Source organism: Lissotriton helveticus, chromosome 4_1 (genome assembly GCF_964261635.1).
Source record: "Lissotriton helveticus chromosome 4_1, aLisHel1.1, whole genome shotgun sequence".
Taxonomy (NCBI): domain Eukaryota; kingdom Metazoa; phylum Chordata; class Amphibia; order Caudata; family Salamandridae; genus Lissotriton; species Lissotriton helveticus.
The window spans coordinates 1,695,191,753-1,695,203,181 of record NC_136063.1 but is presented as its reverse complement, the minus strand read 5'-3'; positions in this window follow the sequence as shown (position 1 = coordinate 1,695,203,181).

Here is an 11,429-nt window from a genome sequence, read left to right as displayed (position 1 = left end):
CCCAGGGGATATGATCCCCGGGGATATTAGAAATTACTGAAAGGGGCTATTTTTAAGGAACAATAAAAGTTGCGCACACAGTGCAGCGCTCAGTGCGGCCCCCTGGTGTGCACGCGCTGGATGCATGACTCATAATCTGTAGGGTGCACGACTCCAGCCCCTTTGCTGCACAACTTCTACGTGTTTGGGAGCCGGGTTTGCTTTTCCACATGGCGAGCTACTAACATGCAGCTCTCCATGTGGAAAACCAATCTGATTTACATTTTGAAAGAGAAAACAGATTTCCTTGCTATGGGAGGGCGGGATGGACATCCCGGGACACTGCAGGTACCGACCCTCCCACAATACATAAAGCCCTGAAGAGTGGTGGTCCCCGAGGCTTTGGAGACCTTGTAGCCCCCCCAACTGATTTTTTTAAGCCCCTGGGGGGGTAACGGGGCCCTCGAGTTCTCCAAGAGGGGGGCCACGTAGTCCCCCTCCCACAATACATAAAACCCGGGGGGTGGTGTATAATAAAGCACTGGTGGATCCCTAGAGCGCGTGTGCAGCCACAAATTGATGATTCTCGGCACATACTTTAAAGCACCGGTTTAGTAAGCACCATTTGACATTTTGTAATGTCCCAACTCCTGTTGGTAGGGTTGCCAGTTTTTTGCAGCATTTCTGATGGTTAAATTAATTTCCAAACAAATGCCACAGATTACCATCTTACTCCTGAGGGGACGGGCACTTACTAACGTGAGTGTGGCCGCACGACAAATAATTATCCAACAAACATCCACAAAGGACCAGGAACACTCCCGGGTTCCACATATGATGTTATTATTACCAGAAGACGCATTTTGGCACATTTGCCTTTTTTCAATTCTGGAATAAAAAAAACAGGTTTGAGTTTGTATCTCATCAATTAACAGAGTTCACCTGCCCATTGGACAGTAATTCATGACCACTGAAAACGGACACCATTTCCTCTTCACTATACGAATTACATGTCTGCCAACACAGTGTGTATAATAAAGCACTAGTTTATCCCTGAAGCGCTTTTGCAGCCACAAATTTATGATTCCCAGTAAGTGCCGCAAAGCGCAAACTGAAGAAATAACACACTGTGAACTAACCCGTTTCTGCCATCATGTACGAACAGTTTTATCCTTAACAGTGGCCCTCATCCTGCCGCTTTTCTCGGCACATACCTCAAAGCGCTGGTTTAGTAACCACCACTTGACCACTAGCCAGTATGTAGTTATAGTTAGGACCAAAGTTTCCATAGGAAAAGAGTTTTTGTTTTGCCAATAACTTTGGCGCCGCTTGACAAATCTTCACAAACCTTCCCAAAATTTTCAAAAAAGTCCCCTTTTTGGTTCAGCTGCTATGTTGTAAGTTTCAGGGTCATTCATCAAGCAGGGGCTGAGGAAAAATGGAGGGCCCAAAACACCTTTTCTCCATGTAATGTCCAAGGGGATTTTTTTATACGACTACAGCCCAAACAGCTGAACAGAATTACACCAAAGTTGGCAGACAGCTAGATGATGGTCAATAAAACCTGCTTTTTGTGATTTGGTGTAAATCCGTTCAGTAGTTTCAGAGATATTTAAGTTTAAATTATACAGATATCTGGGAGCCCAAAATCCTACTGAAATTTGACTGGCTGCCTACACTTAAACCAGGAATGGTTGGCAGCCATCTTTGAACTCGGCTTGAAGCTGAGTACCACAACAAATGTTAAAAAAAGAAAAGAGGACAGGGTAGAAACACCATGAACCCCTTGGAATCTCCTGGGGGGTCCCAATGTGACCTTGCAGGGCTAAAGAAAGCATTTTTTTAGGCAGGTCTCTTGCATTGTGGAAAAAAAATTAAAACTAAGTGTGGGATTCCATGCTTCATTATTTATCGGTCTCCAAGAAGGCCAGGTCCCGGGGACATTATGCAGATTAAGGAGAGGGGCGCACTGGTCCCACCTCCTGGGGGTTAATATGCCCTGGGGACCACCAACTCTCTGAAAAAATGTAGGGGAGGCCTGTATGGCCACCCCTGCAGCCCCGGGGAACGCCACCTCTCTAGGGCTTCTTTATTTTGTCTACTGTGGGGCCTCTTTGACCCCCCAGCCACGGGAACCACAACCTCCCTAGGGATTCATGTTTACAATATGTGGGGGCTACGCAGACTCCCTGCAGCCCCAAGGGTCACCACCTTCCCGAGGCTTTAATGAAATGTAATGTGGGGCGTGTGACTCTCCCCAAAGCCCTTTGGGGCCACTACCTCCCTGGAGCTTTAATTGTAATTGAAGCGGGGGTCATGCAGGCCCCCCAGACCCAGGGACCACCACCTCCCTGGGGCTTTAATGAAAACTAATGCAGGGGTCATGCAATCCCCCACAGCCCCAGGGTCCACCACCACCCTGGGGCAAATTAGAACAAAGGAGCGGGGCTGCGTGGCCCCCCTCCTAGACCCATAGATGGCCCTCTGGACCACCAACCCCCAGGGCCTGTTTGTGCTCCACTGTAACTGTTGAGGGACGACATAGACATCGACTTGCATTCTAAATGATTTCTATATTCTGAGATTTTCTGTCAGCAGTAACGTATGGAGCTCAGTAACTTTTAGGACCTCCTTCTATTGAAATTCACGGCTCGTTTTTCATTTTCTTGTCTTGAAAAAGTCCATAGGACGAAACACATGTCGGCTGCCAGCTTGTTTCACTGTACTGACAAGAAAAAGATCAAAAAATAAAAGAAAGAAAATTTTGAAATGGACTATCTGATTACTTTTATGGTCACTGACCTACACAATTGATGGACTGCTTTTCGTGTGCCTCGGTATTTGTGTATCTATATTGTTATCTCTAGAGAGTTTTCTTTCTAGATTGTGTAACCGCCAAGTGGCGTAAGGATCATTACCTTGAGAGCACCAAAACATACAGTTTGCTCTATATTTTACTCCCCTGCTAATATTTCAAGTAGATGTGCATTCACAAAGGGCATTGCCCCCTGTTGCTTTTTGTTTTGAATCCACACTCATATAAAACCAGAGACATTTGCCTGTTATAGTTAGCTGAGCTAACCATAACTCACGCCCGTAATGCACTGCTTATTGCCTCATATATTACATCACTCATGACATGGTCAGTGACATCACTCATGACATCACGGATGACATCTCAAATGACATCACTGATAACATCATCCACAGAATCACTGACGCACCCACTCACACCCCCATAGAACAAGGCCCTTCACAACACTGGACCTGCACCTGATCAGCCACCTCTCCTTCCACGCACCCAAAAGACACCTCTGATCAGCACAGCTCTCTTTGGCCGCCGTCTCACGTATCAACAAGACCAGAATGGGAGGAAAGTACTTCTCCTACCTTGCAGCCAAAGCCTGGAACACCTTTCCCCTCCAACTCCCTGCAATATCCTAAATTGCCCCAGTTTAGGAAGGACCCCAAGACCTGGCTCTTCGGTTGACCCCAGCACTCAACGGAGCTGCCCCCACCTCCCCGTGCCTTGAGAGCCTCACAGGTGAATAGTTGCACTTTACCAACCCTGATTGATTGATTGATTGATTGATACAACCTTTCATACACCCACTCCCACACAACCATTCACTGACCCATACAAGTATTTACTCACCTACTCACTGATTCATACATCTGCATACACATCCACTTACTCACCCATACAGCCACTCATACAGCCACTCATACACCCACTCACTCACTAATACAGCCACTGACATTTCAACTCATACATCCATACAGCCACTCATACACTGAGTAAGTCACACACCTATTCACTCATCTATACAGTCAATCACACAGCCACTTCCTTACCCATAAAGATAAACACACCCACTCACTTATTCATACAGATATTACCACATAGCACACACTCACCCATGCAGCCACTCTCACATTCACTCGCTCGCCCATGCAGTCACTCATATACCCCATCACTCACTTAAACTGCCTTTCACATACCCAGTTACTAACCCATATACCAATAACACATCCACTTACTCACCCACACAGCCATACACACACTCACTCACCCATACAGCCCTTCACACGTGCACTCACTAACCCATACAGCCACTGACTAACCCATTCACTCATCCATTCAGACAGTCACACACACCCTCACCCACCCACACAGACACTCAGACAACCATACAGATACTCAGACAACCAATCACTCACCGATACCACAACTCACATACCCACTTACACACTCATACAACCAGACACCAACTGAAAGACTGATACAGGCATTCACACAACCAGTCACTCAATCATACATTCACTGAGACACCTAATCACTCACTTACACAGTCACTCACCCACTGAATCATCCTTTCAGGCACTCATACACCCTCTGGCTCTTCCGTGTCTGGGCCAGCCAATAAAATACAGTCAAATTGAGTTGCCCCAAAGGAAGAGCCGCCAGGTAGGTTCATGTTGTACCTATTTTAATGATTTACAGCAGACAGCAACTCAATTTGACTGTATTTTAGCGACTGGCCCAGCCGCGGAAGAGCCACACTGCTGCTGCGGTCCCGTGATGTCTTCAGGAAGGAGGCATTGACGTAACGGGAGGTAATGCCTGATGGTTTGCATTCATGAAGCAGAGCTAACTAATTTGCGTGGAAGACTGAGCAAACTCACTCGAGGAATACCCCATGCCACTAGCGCACCATAAGGCTGCAGGAGCAGCAACGCCCACTGGGGCAGGTCCTGGTGCATGAGTAGCGGCATTTCCGGCTCTTACTCTGCCTGCAACACACGCCACTGGTGAAAGGTGTAAACTGAAACGCGTCTGGCGTTTAGAAAATGAAGCTGCTTTTCCGCCATTGCTGTCTGCTGTAAATCATTAGAATGCGTGCAGCATGAACCTACCTGCCGGCTCTTCCTTTGGGGCAACTCAATTTGGCTGTATATATATATCCTCCCAAAACAGCTTTCCAAGCTGGCACTCGGGTCAGAAAAACGACAGGTCACAGTGGTCAATCCACCCTCTTCTTGGGGCTCTACACAACCACAGCTGAAACTAGCCTATGCAGCAGTAAGCCTAATGTAACCAAGAAGGCGCCAAGAATCAATGTACTGCCCTAGCATCACTACTGTACTGTAATGGAAATTTTCTTAATAAAAACTCTTGAAATAAAAAAAACCAAAAAAACAAAAACAAATAACGAGGTTTATTCACGCCATAAACCTAACGTGAGGCGAAACAAGTATATATATATATGCCATAAATTGTTATGATACTTTGCACCTATTTAAATTTGAGAACTGGCGTTTCACAAAATTAAATTTGAAAAATCATGTAGTGGGCTCCTGTGTGAAGAAGAATCTGTGCTGTGCCACTGTGTCAGACGTCTGTAAAGTTGACCAGGAGGAAAAGAAAAATATAAAGAAAAAAAATATATATTTTTTTTCTTTTCCGACCGGTCAACTTCCCACTACATATATACACGTACAGGCACAGTTTCACATTAAACAAGCTTTGGCTTTGGCCACCAACCTTTTGGCGTTAACCACGCTTGCTGTAACTTGTCATGATTTTGCCCTCATCAATCTAAAAAAAGTTGCCTAAAGCATAAATACATTTTGGTCTCAAAAGCACAAATTACCATTGTTTTCCCTGAGACTTGAAGGAACTACTTTGTTTATGGATGCCCTCCTTGTGAAAGAGCGGAATGCTGTCACTCACAGTGAAGTTAGCCATTGGATGATGTCTGCTGACCCACTGCCCCATGCCGTATGCTTTAATGGGCAGAAGAAAAACGTGAGTGACACAATAACAGCAATGGGTGAAGAGGACTGGCTGAAAGCCCCCATAAGTAAGCATGTTAAAAATATACTTTTAGAAACCTCAAAATTATGCATATAATTTCAGTATAATCTAAAGGTCCTGGCTAAACCAAGACCTAAAAAGTTCCATCCCAGGAGAGTTTTTAACAGTGTGCATGTGTAAAATGGAAGAGCCTGCAGGATTGGTTTGGAATGCACTGCACGACAGCGCTGCTAGACAGAACGCGTTCGGCGCGCTGTAAATCCCGAGTCTTGGAATGCGGCCCAGCTTCGGCTAATGCCACCTTAAGCGTAATGCAGTAACGGAGACAGCAGCTGCGAAGATGCTTGGTTTATCTTGTTTTACTCTTCAATACACAACATATCAACCACCAGATACGTTCAAAATGTGTTCTTTCGATAAATAATTTACCCGGAGCTCTTCAATTATTTGGTTGCGCTGCATTATGCTTCGGTACTTACAGATTTCAGGTTGTAAAAGAGAACGGGAAATGTATGTCTTTAATATCTATGGATTCATTCGGGTCCCATGAAAGTAATAAACGACTTGTAAATATGGAAATGCAAGTGCACAGGGAACAGCAGCTTTGTCGGCTCTGAACGGGGTAAATTCGACGGATATTCCTATACTGCAGTAGAAGCAACTTCAAGTGTTTCAGTAGTTATGAGTCTGAAACAGGCTGAGGATTCCAGCAATATGGAAATAAAAGCAATCTAACAGTCCCGTTATAAGTACTTGTACTTGGCTGCTCCGTGGTGAGGGGTTTAAACAAAGCCGCCCCATTTTACCTCAGGCGTTGTGTTATGTACATTGTTATTGTAGTTGTAAAGAGCACAAGGTGCATCAGTGGTTGTGTTGATTGCAATTACTAGCATTGTATTGCTAACATGTGTGTGCGCGCGAGTACACACTCTTCTGGAGCAATTGGAGATCCAGATAACCTGGATTTCAATTTGTTATTTTAAATGTTCTAACGTTATTTCCCAGAAATGTTATATAATACGTCCATCATGCCTTTGAGGATGTCCTTTCATGCTCTGTTTTTTGAATTTCCTCCTCCACAGTCCCTTTCCGCCAAAACTGTGCACGATAGACAGCGGTCCATAACCATGTTCCACCGTAAGCCAGAGTCGAAGCTGTTTTATTGGAGGAAATAAAAATAAAAAATAAAATAATTTGAGAATATGTTATGCAAGCTGGGACGGTGGCACCCCACGTGCTGACTTTGTATCCTGTCACCTAGCAACCCGGTGCTGCGTGGCGACATCCTTGTTCTACAAATTGCAAACCGTACACCGCTTGATTTTCATTAGGGCACTGGATATGTCGTGATTTTTGTTCATGCTGTGAAATGCTGTCTGTGGCGTGATTCACACGGCATGCAGCAGCGGGCGATTGGCGTGGTTGCCTTGGAACCTGGGCCACCACTTCACACGCCAAGTGATCAGCAGTGTGGGGTTGTCAGCCGGTGCGAGAGGAGTCCCATCACAGCACGCCTGGGAAGCGGGGAATGCAGGTGTGACCAGCTGTGTTTACATAAAGTCTGTGCCACCTCACCTGATATCCTAATTATTTGTTTTCTAAACATCGAATCTCCTTATCAGAGTTTCACGTTTTTCGTCCTCTTGGACTACCTTTTTGTTGGTACTCGTGCTGGTACCATTTTCAAATTCAAATAAGAAAAAACAGATGTAGATTATTGCTTTATGTACCCAGCTATGGTTATTGTTAACCCCTATCTTGGGAAATATACTCCCTTCCCGTCAGAGCCAACTTTCCTGCAGACTTGAAACATGATGGAGACGGATGGCACCATATCTCCTGTGGCCTAGGCCCTAGGGTGTAGATAAGTTAGCATACATGAATAAGAATCCTGGACCCAGCAAGGGCTATCTATCTATCTATCTATCTATCTATCTATCTATCTATCTATCTATCTATCTATCTATCTATCTATCTATCTATCTATCTATCTATCTATCTATCTATCTATCTATCTATCTATCTATCTATCTATCTATCTATCTATCTATCTATCTATCCATTCGTCCGTCTGTCTGTATATGTTATGTTAATTTTATTTAATATAGTGCCCATATCGCTCCAGGATGGGCATCTCGGAGCTAAAACAGTCACATACAAAAAATAGAGCTCCGCTAAAAAATAAATGTTTTAAGCATTTTTCAGAATTTATTGTAATCCGTGCAGACACGAAGGTGAAGAGATAAATTATTCCAGTATAAGAGGTCAAGTAGTAGAAGGCCCTGCTTCCACGTCTTGTCAGTCGAATAGAAGGTACAATCAGCAAGCTTTGTTCTTAGATCTTAAAATCCTAGCTGGGGAGTAGCGACAGTTTTTTTTGCAGGTAACTAGGAGCTTTACCCATACATTTTGAAGATGATTCCATGCCTTCCTGGTAACAGGTGTAGAGATTTCGGCACTGGTATGGAAGGAGAGCCGAAGGGAGGCTACAGACAAGCATAGTTGCCTTGTTTTGTAGCACTTGTAGTTTGGACATAATTGTCTCATTAGGTGAGGCCAATAGTGCATTGCCATAATCCAGCCTGCTTACTATCTGTGTCTGAACTAATGTTTTTCTAGCTTCAATGAGAAGAAATGGGAAGACTTTCCTCTGTAGGCACATTGTATTGAAACAAATTCCCATAGTAGATAGAACTTGTTCTTTCATGGACAGAGCTTGATCTATCTTTACTCCAAGAATCTTTACGCCCTGTCTAGTGATGGGGACAGCAACTAATTCTGGTGGCCAACAGTTGTCCGACCAGAGTTGTTGGGTGGACCTTACCGAACAGCATGTTTGTTCCACATTCAGCTGTAGGCAATTGGTTGGTATACTTACTGAGATCTATATAATTTTCTTAGCAAAGCATTATTTAGCTCTTTCCAGATAGTTGTCAAAGGAGATGAACAGCTGTGTGTCATCAGCATATGATATTATTTCAAAGTCAAATGACCGTGCGAGCTTGGCCAGGAGTGTAATATTATGTTAAATAAGGTAGGGCTCAGACAGGAGCACAGTGTGATACCCTTGTCAATCCTCACAGAACAGGATTTAATGGGCCAAGAGCTATAGTTTGCGTTCTTTTTCCCAAAACATCTTGGAACTATTTAAGAGCTGTCCTGTGAATACCTATCTCATGCAGTCTCTGTAGCAGCCTAGTATGAGACACAATATCGAAAGCTGTGGAAATGTCCAGCAGCACTAGCATGGAGGGTGATCTGGCATTGAGAGAGTGTATTAATGATAATGAATCAGTAACAGCTAACAGTGCTGTCTCAGTACTGTCAGAAGACCTAGACCCTGATTGGGAAGTGTCTAGGATTGTGTTCACCTCAAGATAGGCTGTAAGTTGTTTACTTATTAAGCCTTCTAATTGCTTTCCTAAGAGAAGCAGCAATGAGATGTCTCAATAGTTGGATTGTTTTTTGGGATCCATATTGGCTTTCTTTTGTATGAGTGAAACCTGTGCAGAATGCCAAACTAGGGGATTTGTTTCCAGTTTCCACTGCTCAGTGAAACAGAGACTGTCCTGCGGGTGCAAGATGATTGGAGAGTAGGGCAATGATCCTTGGTGAATATGGATCCAGAGCAGAGCTAGAGAAGGCCTTTTCTAAAGCCATCTGGACCTGTTCAAGAGAGAATGGTTCAACATTTTTAGACTGTAATTGCCGTTGGATGGAAATGAATTGCCATTAACCACCTCTTCACACTTTTCTTGGAGGCTGGAGAATTTCCGATATATGTGTTGTATTTTGTCCTCAAAGAAGTCTGCAATATGTATATGTTTTCACTACAAAACCAAAGGTTATAGGGACATTATAGTTAGGTTCAGATTTTACACACATAAAACTATAGAAATTCAGCAGGTATAGTAATAGTTATCTCAAGAAACTTTTACTCACAAAAGTGTAACTGGACCATGCAGAAAAAGGAGAAAAAAAACAAGTTCCATCCTGAGCTCTATTGTTTTCTCAGGATAACCAGAGCTTTTAGAGTAGAGGCCTCACTCACTTATCGTGAAATGCTTCATCATTGGCACCTATCAACACCCTAGTAGGGTAAGCTCTTAGATAAAATGAAAATGGATAATACAGGGATCCAGAAAAGAGTGGGTAGTGAGTTAAAAATACCTCACAGTATATCCCAAAACAAATGTTGTATTTTGCGGTGGTGTTATCTCTCGATTCGCACACCATAATATTCAATTTCACAACTCTGCCACAGAGAACAGAGATGCACTCCCTCTACAAAGCATCGTTTTATAAGGTAGCAATCAGGATGATTAATTTACAGCCTAACTCTTTTCTGACTATTCTACTCCTTGATCATAGGCAACTGGTTAGAAGTTCAAATGTGCCGCACTGACTGGTTCAATATTTGCATGTTGTCCATCTTGCTCTTCGTGAGGGTCATTGCGGAAAACTGATATAATGCATTCTGTGATCAGTAGTTTACAGCACACCATATTCACATCACACCTCAAATAGGTAAGTATTTAGCCAGGACAATCAGTATCCATAATCCTGTGTGCCAAAATAACACTAACTCATTTTCCCGCCTGTCCTCCCACTAAATGTGGAGCAGGACAGGGGGATTGGCACCCCCACTATCTGGGGAAGCCTGGGCTGAACTTGAAAGGCGGCATCGCCTTTGAAGCTTCCTGCCCTGGAAGACCATTCCGTCCTGGAGGAGGTGTTACGCACCTCAGCCCAGAGCAGGCTTTGTTTCTGGCCTCTGAGAAGGCAGGCTCTCATCCAATGAGGTCAGAAACATGTCTGGTGGTGTCAGCCTGGCTATGACTTGGAGCTCGGAAACTTGTAATGGCAAGTATCCAGCCCATGTACTCTCTATGGCTTCCCTGGGCACTTACAATATCCAAAAATGGCTCAGATTTTGCATATCTGCTCATGCAGATATGTCCACACATGGGATATAGTGCACCCTGCCTTAGGGCTGTAAGGCCTGCAGTAGGGGTGCCTTACCTATACCTCATGCAGTGTACAGGGGCATGGCACACATGGCTGTGTGCCATGTTGACTCTTGGGATTTCTCGGCACCAAGTCACACAACATGCAGTGGCAATTTGCATGGTCTTGGTGAGCTGTCTCTGAGGTGGCACAATTCACGCTACAGTCCCAACAGACCCTTCTCGATTCCCATGCCCTAGGTACCAGGGGTACCATTTATTAGGGACCTACAGGGGTGGCTAAAGTTGTGTCAATCGCAGTACAGTTTTGGGAAAGAGATCTGGCCCTGAGCAATCACATACGCAGACGATATGCAATTGATCCTCACCCTGGACAAAAACTCGACCAAAGCAGAAGAAAGATTTCGCAACTGCCTCACATCGGTCATGAAATGGATGGAGTCAAACCATCTCAGGTGCAACAGCTCCAAGACCGTGATTTTGCCATTCGGAAAAGCAAACAATTTCAACCCCACCCAATGGTGGCCCGCAAACTCAGACCCTCCGCCAGCCACCGTAGATACAGCCAAAAACCTAGGTTTCAAGTTTGATCTGTCACTCTCCTCCCATAAACAAGTGCTGAATATGGCAGGCACGTGTTTCCAAATCATCAGAACACTAAGGAA